Source organism: Channa argus, unplaced genomic scaffold, assembly GCF_033026475.1.
Source record: "Channa argus isolate prfri unplaced genomic scaffold, Channa argus male v1.0 Contig014, whole genome shotgun sequence".
Taxonomy (NCBI): domain Eukaryota; kingdom Metazoa; phylum Chordata; class Actinopteri; order Anabantiformes; family Channidae; genus Channa; species Channa argus.
Genome location: NW_027125233.1, coordinates 381,018 through 396,248, shown reverse-complemented (window position 1 = coordinate 396,248; position 15,231 = coordinate 381,018). Strand labels below are relative to the sequence as shown.

Below are 15,231 nucleotides of genomic sequence, written 5' to 3'. Positions count from 1 at the left end.
GAACAAAATTTGATGAAAATATAGAACAATTTCTATGAATAAATAGGCAGTAACACCAGCTTGTGCTGCCCGTAAACCCAAGCAAAAAAGCTTACAGCACCTTGTATTCCCAGGCGGTCTTCCTACCAAGTACTAACCAGGCCCGGCTCTATTTGGCTGCCGAGATCGGACGAGATCGGGCGCTTAGAGAGCGGTGTGGCCGTAAGCTGCATTTGACATCATCAACAGCTCTTAAAAACGCTGGAGAAGCAGAATGCATGACACTTGCTAAGAAGAAGATAAATGTGGCAAAGTACAAAGTACTAAAACTGTACTGGTCTGTTACGCCCCTGTCCAGGGGGTCAGGGTGCAACATACAAAGATAAATTAGCATGTTCCCTCTCCGATCCCCAAACCAAACTCCAGTATCGAGATGTTCCAACAGAATGATATTTATTTTAAACGAAAGAAAGTGTCAAACAAAACATGACACTACAACTCAGGGCGAACCAAGGCCAACATAATAAACAAAATAAGCCATTTCCCACAGAAAGTGCTATCTAGCCTGATAGAAATAAACAATCCAAAAGACAGTCGCTAACCCTAACTCCCTAATGTGAAAACAAGAGAAAACAATCAAAAGAAAATGGCTGTTCACCCCTAAAGATTTAATACTATTTACAAAATAAACAATTTATAAACAAAACCACGGCACAAAACCTAACAATTCAAAAATGCTAAATAAGGTTTGGAAACCAAGAACAGCAAACAGGTGCTGCTGCCAGAAAGAGCCTCCCTAGCTGTTGGGAACCGTACTTTTAAAACTCCAGGAAGTGTAGGATGGACCAATCAGCTTCCTGTACTGCCCCCCAATCCGGCCAATCAGGCAGGGCACCTATAAGAACAAAAAAATAAAAACAACACATAAGGCCAGGACCGTAACATGGTCTACTAGTAATGAAGCACGATGGTTGACAAACCAATAAAGTAGCAAAACAGTAATGAAAGAACAAAATTTGATGAAAATATAGAACAATTTCTATGAATAAATAGGCAGTAACACCAGCTTGTGCTGCCCGTAAACCCAAGCAAAAAAGCTTACAGCACCTGGTATTCCCAGGCGGTCTTCCTACCAAGTACTAACCAGGCCCGGCCCTATTTGGCTGCCGAGATCGGACGAGATCGGGCGCTTAAAGAGCGGTGTGGCCGTAAGCTGCATTTGACATCATCAACAGCTCTTAAAAACGCTGGAGAAGCAGAATGCATGACACTTGCTAAGAAGAAGATAAATGTGGCAAAGTACAAAGTACTATAACTGTACTGGTCTGTTACGCCCCTGTCTAGGGGCTCAGGGTGCAACATACAAAGATAAATTAGCATGTTCCCTCTCCGATCCCCAAACCAAAATCCAGGATCGAGATGTTCCAACAGAATGATATTTATTTTAAACGAAAGAAAGTGTCAAACAAAACATGACACTACAACTCAGGGCGAACCAAGGCCAACATAATAAACAAAATAAGCCATTTCCCACAGAAAGCGCTAGCTAGCCTGATAGAAATAAACAAACCAAAAGACAGTCGCTAACCCTAACTCCCTAATGTGAAAACAGTCCAAAGAAAATGGCAGTTCACCCCTACAGATTTAATACTATTTACAAAATATACAATTTATAAACAAAACCACGGCACAAAACCTAACAATTCAAAAATGCTAAATAAGGTTTAGAAACCAAGAACAGCAAACAGGTGCTGATGCCAGAAAGAGCCTCGCTAGCTGTTGGGAACCGTACTTTTAAAACTCCAGTAAGTGTAGGATGGACCAATCAGCTTCCTGTACTGCCCCCCAATCCGGCCAATCAGGCAGGGCACCTATAAGAACAAGAAAATAAAAACAACACATATGGCCAGGACCGTAACATGGTCTACTAGTAATGAAGCACGATGGTTGGCAAACCAATAAAGTAGCAAAACAGCAATGAAAGAACAAAATTTGATGAAAATATAGAACAATTTCTATGAATAAATAGGCAGTAACACCAGCTTGTGCTGCCCGTAAACCCAAGCAAAAAAGCTTACAGCACCTGGTATTCCCAGGCGGTCTTCCTACCAAGTACTAACCAGGCCCGGCTCTATTTGGCTGCCGAGATCGGACGAGATCGGGCGCTTAGAGAGCGGTGTGGCCGTAAGCTGCATTTGACATCATCAACAGCTCTTAAAAACGCTGGAGAAGCAGAATGCATGACACTTGCTAAGAAGAAGATAAATGTGGCAAAGTACAAAGTACTATAACTGTACTGGTCTGTTACGCCCCTTTCTAGGGGGTCAGGGTGAAACATACAAAGATAAATTTGCATGTTCCCTCTCCGATCCTCAAACCAAAATCCAGGATTGAGATGTTCCAACAGAATGATATTTATTTTAAACGAAAGAAAGTGTCAAACAAAACATGACACTACAACTCAGGGCGAACCAAGGCCAACATAATAAACAAAATAAGCCATTTCCCACAGAAAGCGCTAGCTAGCCTGATAGAAATAAACAAACCAAAAGACAGTCGCTAACCCTAACTCCCTAATGTGAAAACAGTCCAAAGAAAATGGCAGTTCACCCCTACAGATTTAATACTATTTACAAAATATACAATTTATAAACAAAACCACGGCACAAAACCTAACAATTCAAAAATGCTAAATAAGGTTTGGAAACCAAGAACAGCAAACAGGTGCTGATGCCAGAAAGAGCCTCGCTAGCTGTTGGGAACCGTACTTTTAAAACTCCAGGAAGTGTAGGATGGACCAATCAGCTTCCTGTACTTCCCCCAAATCCGGCCAATCAGGCAGGGCACCTATAAGAACAAGAAAAAAAAAACAACACATATGGCCAGGACCGTAACATGGTCTACTAGTAATGAAGCACGATGGTTGGCAAACCAATAAAGTAGCAAAACAGCAATGAAAGAACAAAATTTGATGAAAATATAGAACAATTTCTATGAATAAATAGGCAGTAACACCAGCTTGTGCTGCCCGTAAACCCAAGCAAAAAGGCTTACAGCACCTGGTATTCCCAGGCGGTCTTCCTACCAAGTACTAACCAGGCCCGGCCCTATTTGGCTGCCGAGATCGGACGAGATCGGGCGGTTAAAGAGCGGTGTGGCCGTAAGCTGCATTTGACATCATCAACAGCTCTTAAAAACGCTGGAGAAGCAGAATGCATGACACTTGCTAAGAAGAAGATAAATGTGGCAAAGTACAAAGTACTATAACTGTACTGGTCTGTTACGCCCCTGTCTAGGGGCTCAGGGTGCAACATACAAAGATAAATTAGCATGTTCCCTCTCCGATCCCCAAACCAAAATCCAGGATCGAGATGTTCCAACAGAATGATATTTATTTTAAACGAAAGAAAGTGTCAAACAAAACATGACACTACAACTCAGGGCGAACCAAGGCCAACATAATAAACAAAATAAGCCATTTCCCACAGAAAGCGCTAGCTAGCCTGATAGAAATAAACAAACCAAAAGACAGTCGCTAACCCTAACTCCCTAATGTGAAAACAGTCCAAAGAAAATGGCAGTTCACCCCTACAGATTTAATACTATTTACAAAATATACAATTTATAAACAAAACCACGGCACAAAACCTAACAATTCAAAAATGCTAAATAAGGTTTGGAAACCAAGAACAGCAAACAGGTGCTGATGCCAGAAAGAGCCTCGCTAGCTGTTGGGAACCGTACTTTTAAAACTCCAGGAAGTGTAGGATGGACCAATCAGCTTCCTGTACTTCCCCCAAATCCGGCCAATCAGGCAGGGCACCTATAAGAACAAGAAAATAAAAACAACACATATGGCCAGGACCGTAACATGGTCTACTAGTAATGAAGCACGATGGTTGGCAAACCAATAAAGTAGCAAAACAGCAATGAAAGAACAAAATTTGATGAAAATATAGAACAATTTCTATGAATAAATAGGCAGTAACACCAGCTTGTGCTGCCCGTAAACCCAAGCAAAAAAGCTTACAGCACCTGGTATTCCCAGGCGGTCTTCCTACCAAGTACTAACCAGGCCCGGCCCTATTTGGCTGCCGAGATCGGACGAGATCGGGCGCTCAGAGAGCGGTGTGGCCGTAAGCTGCATTTGACATCATCAACAGCTCTTAAAAACGCTCGAGAAGCAGAATGCATGACACTTGCTAAGAAGAAGATAAATGTGGCAAAGTACAAAGTACTATAACTGTACTGGTCGGTTACGCCCCTGTCTAGGGGCTCAGGGTGCAACATACAAAGATAAATTAGCATGTTCCCTCTCCGATCCCCAAATCAAAATCCAGGATCGAGATGTTCCAACAGAATGATATTTATTTTAAAAGAAAGAAAGTGTCAAACAAAACATGACACTACAACTCAGGGCGAACCAAGGCCAACATAATAAACAAAATAAGCCATTTCCCACAGAAAGTGCTAGCTAGCCTGATAGAAATAAACAAACCAAAAGACAGTCGCTAACCCTAACTCCCTGATGTGAAAACAGTCCAAAGAAAATGGCAGTTCACCCCTACAGATTTAATACTATTTACAAAATATACAATTTATAAACAAAACCACGGCACAAAACCTAACAATTCAAAAATGCTAAATAAGGTTTGGAAACCAAGAACAGCAAACAGGTGCTGATGCCAGAAAGAGCCTCGCTAGCTGTTGGGAACCGTACTTTTAAAACTCCAGGAAGTGTAGGATGGACCAATCAGCTTCCTGTACTTCCCCCAAATCCGGCCAATCAGGCAGGGCACCTATAAGAACAAGAAAATAAAAACAACACATATGGCCAGGACCGTAACATGGTCTACTAGTAATGAAGCACGATGGTTGGCAAACCAATAAAGTAGCAAAACAGCAATAAAAGAACAAAATTTGATGAAAATATAGAACAATTTCTATGAATAAATAGGCAGTAACACCAGCTTGTGCTGCCCGTAAACCCAAGCAAAAAAGCTTATAGCACCTGGTATTCCCAGGCGGTCTTCCTACCAAGTACTAACCAGGCCCGGCTCTATTTGGCTGCCGAGATCGGACGAGATCGGGCGCTTAGAGAGCGGTGTGGCCGTAAGCTGCATTTGACATCATCAACAGCTCTTAAAAACGCTGGAGAAGCAGAATGCATGACACTTGCTAAGAAGAAGATAAATGTGGCAAAGTACAAAGTACTATAACTGTACTGGTCTGTTACGCCCCTGTCTAGGGGGTCAGGGTGAAACATACAAAGATAAATTTGCATGTTCCCTCTCCGATCCTCAAACCAAAATCCAGGATTGAGATGTTCCAACAGAATGATATTTATTTTAAACGAAAGAAAGTGTCAAACAAAACATGACACTACAACTCAGGGCGAACCAAGGCCAACATAATAAACAAAATAAGCCATTTCCCACAGAAAGCGCTAGCTAGCCTGATAGAAATAAACAAACCAAAAGACAGTCGCTAACCCTAACTCCCTAATGTGAAAACAGTCCAAAGAAAATGGCAGTTCACCCCTACAGATTTAATACTATTTACAAAATATACAATTTATAAACAAAACCACGGCACAAAACCTAACAATTCAAAAATGCTAAATAAGGTTTGGAAACCAAGAACAGCAAACAGGTGCTGATGCCAGAAAGAGCCTCGCTAGCTGTTGGGAACCGTACTTTTAAAACTCCAGGAAGTGTAGGATGGACCAATCAGCTTCCTGTACTTCCCCCAAATCCGGCCAATCAGGCAGGGCACCTATAAGAACAAGAAAATAAAAACAACACATATGGCCAGGACCGTAACATGGTCTACTAGTAATGAAGCACGATGGTTGGCAAACCAATAAAGTAGCAAAACAGCAATGAAAGAACAAAATTTGATGAAAATATAGAACAATTTCTATGAATAAATAGGCAGTAACACCAGCTTGTGCTGCCCGTAAACCCAAGCAAAAAAGCTTACAGCACCTGGTATTCCCAGGCGGTCTTCCTACCAAGTACTAACCAGGCCCGGCCCTATTTGGCTGCCGAGATCGGACGAGATCGGGCGCTTAAAGAGCGGTGTGGCCGTAAGCTGCATTTGACATCATCAACAGCTCTTAAAAACGCTGGAGAAGCAGAATGCATGACACTTGCTAAGAAGAAGATAAATGTGGCAAAGTACAAAGTACTATAACTGTACTGGTCTGTTACGCCCCTGTCTAGGGGCTCAGGGTGCAACATACAAAGATAAATTAGCATGTTCCCTCTCCGATCCCCAAACCAAAATCCAGGATCGAGATGTTCCAACAGAATGATATTTATTTTAAACGAAAGAAAGTGTCAAACAAAACATGACACTACAACTCAGGGCGAACCAAGGCCAACATAATAAACAAAATAAACCATTTCCCACAGAAAGCGCTAGCTAGCCTGATAGAAATAAACAAACCAAAAGACAGTCGCTAACCCTAACTCCCTAATGTGAAAACAAGAGAAAACAATCAAAAGAAAATGGCAGTCCACCCCTACAGATTTAATACTATTTACAAAATATACAATTTATAAACAAAACCACGGCACAAAACCTAACAATTCAAAAATGCTAAATAAGATTTGGAAACCAAGAACAGCAAACAGGTGCTGATGCCAGAAAGAGCCTCGCTAGCTGTTGGGAACCGTACTTTTAAAACTCCAGGAAGTGTAGGATTGACCAATCAGCTTCCTGTACTGCCCCCAAATCCGGCCAATCAGGCAGGGCACCTATAAGAACAAGAAAATAAAAACAACACATATGGCCAGGACCGTAACATGGTCTACTAGTAATGAAGCACGATGGTTGGCAAACCAATAAAGTAGCAAAACAGCAATGAAAGAACAAAATTTGATGAAAATATAGGACAATTTCTATGAATAAATAGGCAGTAACACCAGCTTGTGCTGCCCGTAAACCCAAGCAAAAAAGCTTACAGCACCTGGTATTCCCAGGCGGTCTTCCTACCAAGTACTAACCAGGCCCGGCCCTATTTGGCTGCCGAGATCGGACGAGATCGGGCGCTCAGAGAGCGGTGTGGCCGTAAGCTGCATTTGACATCATCAACAGCTCTTAAAAACGCTGGAGAAGCAGAATGCATGACACTTGCTAAGAAGAAGATAAATGTGGCAAAGTACAAAGTACTATAACTGTACTGGTCGGTTACGCCCCTGTCTAGGGGCTCAGGGTGCAACATACAAAGATAAATTAGCATGTTCCCTCTCCGATCCCCAAACCAAAATCCAGGATCGAGATGTTCCAACAGAATGATATTTATTTTAAAAGAAAGAAAGTGTCAAACAAAACATGACACTACAACTCAGGGCGAACCAAGGCCAACATAATAAACAAAATAAGCCATTTCCCACAGAAAGTGCTAGCTAGCCTGATAGAAATAAACAAACCAAAAGACAGTCGCTAACCCTAACTCCCTAATGTGAAAACAGTCCAAAGAAAATGGCAGTTCACCCCTACAGATTTAATACTATTTACAAAATATACAATTTATAAACAAAACCACGGCACAAAACCTAACAATTCAAAAATGCTAAATAAGGTTTGGAAACCAAGAACAGCAAACAGGTGCTGATGCCAGAAAGAGCCTCGCTAGCTGTTGGGAACCGTACTTTTAAAACTCCAGGAAGTGTAGGATGGACCAATCAGCTTCCTGTACTTCCCCCAAATCCGGCCAATCAGGCAGGGCACCTATAAGAACAAGAAAATAAAAACAACACATATGGCCAGGACCGTAACATGGTCTACTAGTAATGAAGCACGATGGTTGGCAAACCAATAAAGTAGCAAAACAGCAATGAAAGAACAAAATTTGATGAAAATATAGAACAATTTCTATGAATAAATAGGCAGTAACACCAGCTTGTGCTGCCCGTAAACCCAAGCAAAAAAGCTTACAGCACCTGGTATTCCCAGGCGGTCTTCCTACCAAGTACTAACCAGGCCCGGCTCTATTTGGCTGCCGAGATCGGACGAGATCGGGCGCTTAGAGAGCGGTGTGGCCGTAAGCTGCATTTGACATCATCAACAGCTCTTAAAAACGCTGGAGAAGCAGAATGCATGACACTTGCTAAGAAGAAGATAAATGTGGCAAAGTACAAAGTACTATAACTGTACTGGTCTGTTACGCCCCTGTCTAGGGGGTCAGGGTGAAACATACAAAGATAAATTTGCATGTTCCCTCTCCGATCCTCAAACCAAAATCCAGGATTGAGATGTTCCAACAGAATGATATTTATTTTAAACGAAAGAAAGTGTCAAACAAAACATGACACTACAACTCAGGGCGAACCAAGGCCAACATAATAAACAAAATAAGCCATTTCCCACAGAAAGCGCTAGGTAGCCTGATAGAAATAAACAAACCAAAAGACAGTCGCTAACCCTAACTCCCTAATGTGAAAACAAGAGAAAACAATCAAAAGAAAATGGCAGTCCACCCCTACAGATTTAATACTATTTACAAAATATACAATTTATAAACAAAACCACGGCACAAAACCTAACAATTCAAAAATGCTAAATAAGATTTGGAAACCAAGAACAGCAAACAGGTGCTGATGCCAGAAAGAGCCTCGCTAGCTGTTGGGAACCGTACTTTTAAAACTCCAGGAAGTGTAGGATTGACCAATCAGCTTCCTGTACTGCCCCCAAATCCGGCCAATCAGGCAGGGCACCTATAAGAACAAGAAAATAAAAACAACACATATGGCCAGGACCGTAACATGGTCTACTAGTAATGAAGCACGATGGTTGGCAAACCAATAAAGTAGCAAAACAGCAATGAAAGAACAAAATTTGATGAAAATATAGGACAATTTCTATGAATAAATAGGCAGTAACACCAGCTTGTGCTGCCCGTAAACCCAAGCAAAAAAGCTTACAGCACCTGGTATTCCCAGGCGGTCTTCCTACCAAGTACTAACCAGGCCCGGCCCTATTTGGCTGCCGAGATCGGACGAGATCGGGCGCTTAAAGAGCGGTGTGGCCGTAAGCTGCATTTGACATCATCAACAGCTCTTAAAAACGCTGGAGAAGCAGAATGCATGACACTTGCTAAGAAGAAGATAAATGTGGCAAAGTACAAAGTACTATAACTGTACTGGTCTGTTACGCCCCTGTCTAGGGGCTCAGGGTGCAACATACAAAGATAAATTAGCATGTTCCCTCTCCGATCCCCAAACCAAAATCCAGGATCGAGATGTTCCAACAGAATGATATTTATTTTAAACGAAAGAAAGTGTCAAACAAAACATGACACTACAACTCAGGGCGAACCAAGGCCAACATAATAAACAAAATAAGCCATTTCCCACAGAAAGTGCTAGCTAGCCTGATAGAAATAAACAAACCAAAAGACAGTCGCTAACCCTAACTCCCTAATGTGAAAACAAGAGAAAACAATCAAAAGAAAATGGCTGTTCACCCCTACAGATTTAATACTATTTACAAAAATATACAATTTATAAACAAAACCACGGCACAAAACCTAACAATTCAAAAATGCTAAATAAGGTTTGGAAACCAAGAACAGCAAACAGGTGCTGCTGCCAGAAAGAGCCTCGCTAGCTGTTGGGAACTGTATTTTTAAAACTCCAGGAAGTGTAGGATGGACCAATCAGCTTCCTGTACTGCCCCTCAATCCGGCCAATCAGGCAGGGCACCTATAAGAACAACAAAAAAAAAACAACACATATGGCCAGGACCGTAACATGGTCTACTAGTAATGAAGCACGATGGTTGACAAACCAATAATGTAGCAAAACAGCAATGAAAGAACAAAATTTGATGAAAATATAGAACAATTTCTATGAATAAATAGGCAGTAACACCAGCTTGTGCTGCCCGTAAACCCAAGCAAAAAAGCTTACAGCACCTTTTATTCCCAGGCAGTCTTCCTACCAAGTACTAACCAGGCCCGGCTCTATTTGGCTGCCGAGATCGGGCGCTTAGAGAGCGGTGTGGCCGTAAGCTGCATAAAAACGTTGGAGAAGCAGAATGCATGAAACTTGCTAAGAAGAAGATAAATGTGGCAAAGTACAAAGTACTATAACTGTACTGGTCTGTTACGCCCCTGTCCAGGGGGTCAGGGTGCAACATACAAAGATAAATTAGCATGTTCCCTCTCCGATCCCCAAACCAAAATCCAGGATCGAGATGTTCCAACAGAATGATATTTATTTTAAACGAAAGAAAGTGTCAAACAAAACATGACACTACAACTCAGGGCGAACCAAGGCCAACATAATAAACAAAATAAGCCATTTCCCATAGAAAGTGCTAGCTAGCCTGATAGAAATAAACAAACCAAAAGACAGTCGCTAACCCTTACTCCCTAATGTGAAAACAGTCCAAGAAAATGGCAGTTCACCCCTACAGATTTAATACTATTTACAAAATATACAATTTATTTAACATGGTCTACTAGCAATGAAGCACGATGGTTGAGAAACCAATAAAGTAGCAAAACAGCAATGAAAGAACAAAATTTGATGAAAATATAGAACAATTTCTATGAATAAATAGGCAGTAACACCAGCTTGTGCTGCCCGTAAACCCAAGCAAGAAAGCTTACAGCACCTGGTATTCCCAGGCGGTCTTCCTACCAAGTACTAACCAGGCCCGGCTCTATTTGGCTGCCGAGATCGGACGAGATCGGGCGCTTAGAGAGCGGTGTGGCCGTAAGCTGCATAAAAACGTTGGAGAAGCAGAATGCATGACACTTGCTAAGAAGAAGATAAATATGGTAAAGTACAAAGTACTATAACTGTACTGGTCTGTTACGCCCCTGTCCAGGGGGTCAGGGTGCAACATACAAAGATAAATTAGCATGTTCCCTCTCCGATCCCCAAACCAAACTCCAGAATCGAGATGTTCCAACAGAATGATATTTATTTTAAACGAAAGAAAGTGTCAAACAAAACATGACACTACAACTCAGGGCGAACCAAGGCCAACATAATAAACAAAATAAGCCATTTCCCACAGAAAGTGCTAGCTAGCCTGATAGAAATAAACAATCCAAAAGACAGTCGCTAACCCTAACTCCCTAATGTGAAAACAGTCCAAAGAAAATGGCTGTTCACCCTTACAGATTTAATACTATTTAAAAAATATACAATTTATAAACAAAACCACGGCACAAAACCTAACAATTCAAAAATGCTAAATAAGGTTTGGAAACCAAGAACAGCAAACAGGTGCTGCTGCCAGAAAGAGCCTCGCTAGCTGTTGGGAACCGTACTTTTAAAACTCCAGGAAGTGTAGGATGGACCAATCAGCTTCCTGTACTGCCCCCCAATCCGGCCAATCAGGCAGGGCACCTATAAGAACAACAAAAAAAAAAACAACACATATGGCCAGGACCGTAACATGGTCTAATAGTAATGAAGCACGATGGTTGACAAACCAATAAAGTAGCAAAACAGCAATAAAAGAACAAAATTTGATGAAAATATAGAACAATTTCTATGAAAAAATAGGCAGTAACACCAGCTTGTGCTGCCCGTAAACCCAAGCAAAAAAGCTTACAGCACCTGGTATTCCCACGCGGTCTTCCGACCAAGTACTAACCAGGCCCGGCTCTATTTGGCTGCCGAGATCGGACGAGATCGGGCGCTTAGAGAGCGGTGTGGCCGTAAGCTGCATAAAAACGTTGGAGAAGCAGAATGCATGACACTTGCTAAGAAGAAGATAAATGTGGCAAAGTACAAAGTACTATACTTGTACTGGTCTGTTACGCCCCTGTCTAGGGGGTCAGGGTGCAACATACAAAGATAAATTAGCATGTTCCCTCTCCGATCCCCAAACCAAAATCCAGGGTCGAGATGTTCCAACAGAATGATATTTATTTTAAACGAAAGAAAGTGTCAAACAAAACATGACACTACAACTCAGGGCGAACCAAGGCCAACATAATAAACAAAATAAGCCATTTCCCACAGAAAGTGCTAGCTAGCCTGATAGAAATAAACAAACCAAAAGACAGTCGCTAACCCTTACTCCCTAATATGAAAACAGTCCAAGAAAATGGCAGTTCACCCCTACAGATTTAATACTATTTACAAAATATACAATTTATTTAACATGGTCTACTAGTAATGAAGCACGATGGTTGAGAAAACCAATAAAGTAGCAAAACAGCAATGAAAGAACAAAATTTGATGAAAATATAGAACAATTTCTATGAATAAATAGGCAGTAACACCAGCTTGTGCTGCCCGTAAACCCAAGCAAAAAAGCTTACAGCACCTTGTATTCCCAGGCGGTCATCCTACCAAGTACTAACCAGGCCCGGCTCTATTTGGCTGCCGAGATCGGACGAGATCGGGCGCTTAGAGAGCGGTGTGGCCGTAAGCTGCATTTGACATCATCAACAGCTCTTAAAAACGCTGGAGAAGCAGAATGCATGACACTTGCTAAGAAGAAGATAAATGTGGCAAAGTACAAAGTACTAAAACTGTACTGGTCTGTTACGCCCCTGTCCAGGGGGTCAGGGTGCAACATACAAAGATAAATTAGCATGTTCCCTCTCCGATCCCCAAACCAAACTCCAGTATCGAGATGTTCCAACAGAATGATATTTATTTTAAACGAAAGAAAGTGTCAAACAAAACATGACACTACAACTGAGGGCGAACCAAGGCCAACATAATAAACAAAATAAGCCATTTCCCACAGAAAGTGCTATCTAGCCTGATAGAAATAAACAATCCAAAAGACAGTCGCTAACCCTAACTCCCTAATGTGAAAACAGTCCAAAGAAAATGGCTGTTCACCCCTACAGATTTAATACTATTTACAAAATATACAATTTATAAACAAAACCACGGCACAAAACCTAACAATTCAAAAATGCTAAATAAGGTTTGGAAACCAAGAACAGCAAACAGGTGCTGCTGCCAGAAAGAGCCTCGCTAGCTGTTGGGAACCGTACTTTTAAAACTCCAGGAAGTGTAGGATGGACCAATCAGCTTCCTGTACTGCCCCTCAATCCGGCCAATCAGGCAGGGCACCTATAAGAACAACAAATCAAAAACAACACATATGGCCAGGACCGTAACATGGTCTACTAGTAATGAAGCACGATGGTTGACAAACCAATAAAGTAGCAAAACAGTAATGAAAGAACAAAATTTGATGAAAATATACAACAATTTCTATGAATAAATAGGCAGTAACACCAGCTTGTGCTGCCCGTAAACCCAAGCAAAAAAGTTTACAGCACCTGGTATTCCCAGGCGGTCTTCCTACCAAGTACTAACCAGGCCCGGCTCTATTTGGCTGCCGAGATCGGGCGCTTAGAGAGCGGTGTGGCCGTAAGCTGCATTTGACATCATCAACAGCTCTTAAAAACGTTGGAGAAGCAGAATGCATGACACTTGCTAAGAAGAAGATAAATGTGGCAAAGTACAAAGTACTATAACTGTACTGGTCTGTTACGCCCCTGTCCAGGGGGTCAGAGTGCAACATACAAAGATAAATTAGCATGTTCCCTCTCCAATCCCCAAACCAAAATCCAGGATCGAGATGTTCCAACAGAATGATATTTATTTTAAACGAAAGAAAGTGTCAAACAAAACATGACACTACAACTCAGGGCGAACCAAGGCCAACATAATAAACAAAATAAGCCATTTCCCACAGAAAGTGCTAGCTAGCCTGATAGAAATAAACAAACCAAAAGACAGTCGCTAACCCTAACTCCCTAATGTGAAAACAAGAGAAAACAATCAAAAGAAAATGGCTGTTCACCCCTACAGATTTAATACTATTTACAAAAATATACAATTTATAAACAAAACCACGGCACAAAACCTAACAATTCAAAAATGCTAAATAAGGTTTGGAAACCAAGAACAGCAAACAGGTGCTGCTGCCAGAAAGAGCCTCGCTAGCTGTTGGGAACCGTACTTTTAAAACTCCAGGAAGTGTAGGATGGACCAATCAGCTTCCTGTACTGCCCCCCAATCCGGCCAATCAGGCAGGGCACCTATAAGAACAACAAAAAAAAAAACAACACATATGGCCAGGACCGTAACATGGTCTAATAGTAATGAAGCACGATGGTTGACAAACCAATAAAGTAGCAAAACAGCAATAAAAGAACAAAATTTGATGAAAATATAGAACAATTTCTATGAAAAAATAGGCAGTAACACCAGCTTGTGCTGCCCGTAAACCCAAGCAAAAAAGCTTACAGCACCTGGTATTCCCAGGCGGTCTTCCTACCAAGTACTATCCAGGACCTGCTCTATTTAGCTGCCGAGATCAGACGAGATCGGGCGCTTAGAGAGCGGTGTGGCTGTAAGCTGCATTTGACATCATCAACAGCTCTTAAAAACGCTGGAGAAGCAGAATGCATGACACTTGCTAAGAAGAAGATAAATGTGGCAAAGTACAAAGTACTATAACTGTACTGGTCTGTTACGCCCCTGTCTAGGGGGTCAGGGTGCAACATACAAAAATAAATTAGCATGTTCCCTCTCCGATCCCCAAACCAAAATCCAGGGTCGAGATGTTTCAACAGAATGATATTTATTTTAAACGAAAGAAAGTGTCAAACAAAACATGACACTACAACTCAGGGCGAACCAAGGCCAACATAATAAACAAAATAAGCCATTTCCCACAGAAAGTGCTAGCTAGCCTGATAGAAATAAACAAACCAAAAGACAGTCGCTAACCCTTACTCCCTAATGTGAAAACAGTCCAAGAAAATGGCAGTTCACCCCTACAGATTTAATACTATTTACAAAATATACAATTTATTTAACATGGTCTACTAGTAATGAAGCACGATGGTTGAGAAACCAATAAAGTAGCAAAACAGCAATGAAAGAACAAAATTTGATGAAAATATAGAACAATTTCTATGAATAAATATGCAGTAACACCAGCTTGTGCTGCCCGTAAACCCAAGCAAAAAAGCTTACAGCACCTGGTATTCCCAGGCGGTCTTCCTACCAAGTACTAACCAGGCCCGGCTCTATTTGGCTGCCGAGATCGGACGAGATCGGGCGCTTAGAGAGCGGTGTGGCCGTAAGCTGCATTTGACATCATCAACAGCTCTTAAAAACTTTGGAGAAGCAGAATGCATGAAACTTGCTAAGAAGAAGATAAATGTGGCAAAGTACAAAGTACTATAACTGTACTGCTCTGTTACGCCCCTGTCCAGGGGGTCAGGGTGCAACATACAAAGATAAA

At 41.6% G+C, this 15,231-nt stretch overlaps 16 pseudogenes; all 16 read right to left on the bottom strand.

The window, feature by feature from the left end:
• Positions 1–88: 88 nt before the first annotated feature.
• On the bottom strand, positions 89–207 carry LOC137112565 (5S ribosomal RNA; annotated as a pseudogene).
• Positions 208–1,074: 867 nt separating this feature from the next.
• On the bottom strand, positions 1,075–1,193 carry LOC137112983 (5S ribosomal RNA; annotated as a pseudogene).
• Positions 1,194–2,050: 857 nt separating this feature from the next.
• On the bottom strand, positions 2,051–2,169 carry LOC137112809 (5S ribosomal RNA; annotated as a pseudogene).
• An 857-nt stretch (positions 2,170–3,026) lies between these two features.
• Positions 3,027–3,145, bottom strand: LOC137113174 (5S ribosomal RNA; annotated as a pseudogene).
• An 857-nt stretch (positions 3,146–4,002) lies between these two features.
• LOC137112421 (5S ribosomal RNA) lies at positions 4,003–4,121 on the bottom strand (annotated as a pseudogene).
• Positions 4,122–4,978: 857 nt separating this feature from the next.
• On the bottom strand, positions 4,979–5,097 carry LOC137112442 (5S ribosomal RNA; annotated as a pseudogene).
• An 857-nt stretch (positions 5,098–5,954) lies between these two features.
• Positions 5,955–6,073, bottom strand: LOC137112982 (5S ribosomal RNA; annotated as a pseudogene).
• Positions 6,074–6,940: 867 nt separating this feature from the next.
• Positions 6,941–7,059, bottom strand: LOC137113215 (5S ribosomal RNA; annotated as a pseudogene).
• An 857-nt stretch (positions 7,060–7,916) lies between these two features.
• On the bottom strand, positions 7,917–8,035 carry LOC137112808 (5S ribosomal RNA; annotated as a pseudogene).
• An 867-nt stretch (positions 8,036–8,902) lies between these two features.
• LOC137112981 (5S ribosomal RNA) lies at positions 8,903–9,021 on the bottom strand (annotated as a pseudogene).
• A 1,572-nt stretch (positions 9,022–10,593) lies between these two features.
• Positions 10,594–10,712, bottom strand: LOC137112807 (5S ribosomal RNA; annotated as a pseudogene).
• Positions 10,713–11,549: 837 nt separating this feature from the next.
• On the bottom strand, positions 11,550–11,668 carry LOC137113103 (5S ribosomal RNA; annotated as a pseudogene).
• Positions 11,669–12,264: 596 nt separating this feature from the next.
• Positions 12,265–12,383, bottom strand: LOC137112515 (5S ribosomal RNA; annotated as a pseudogene).
• An 857-nt stretch (positions 12,384–13,240) lies between these two features.
• On the bottom strand, positions 13,241–13,349 carry LOC137112720 (5S ribosomal RNA; annotated as a pseudogene).
• Positions 13,350–14,218: 869 nt separating this feature from the next.
• LOC137113170 (5S ribosomal RNA) lies at positions 14,219–14,337 on the bottom strand (annotated as a pseudogene).
• Positions 14,338–14,953: 616 nt separating this feature from the next.
• Positions 14,954–15,072, bottom strand: LOC137112806 (5S ribosomal RNA; annotated as a pseudogene).
• Between the last annotated feature and the right edge of the window lie 159 nt (positions 15,073–15,231).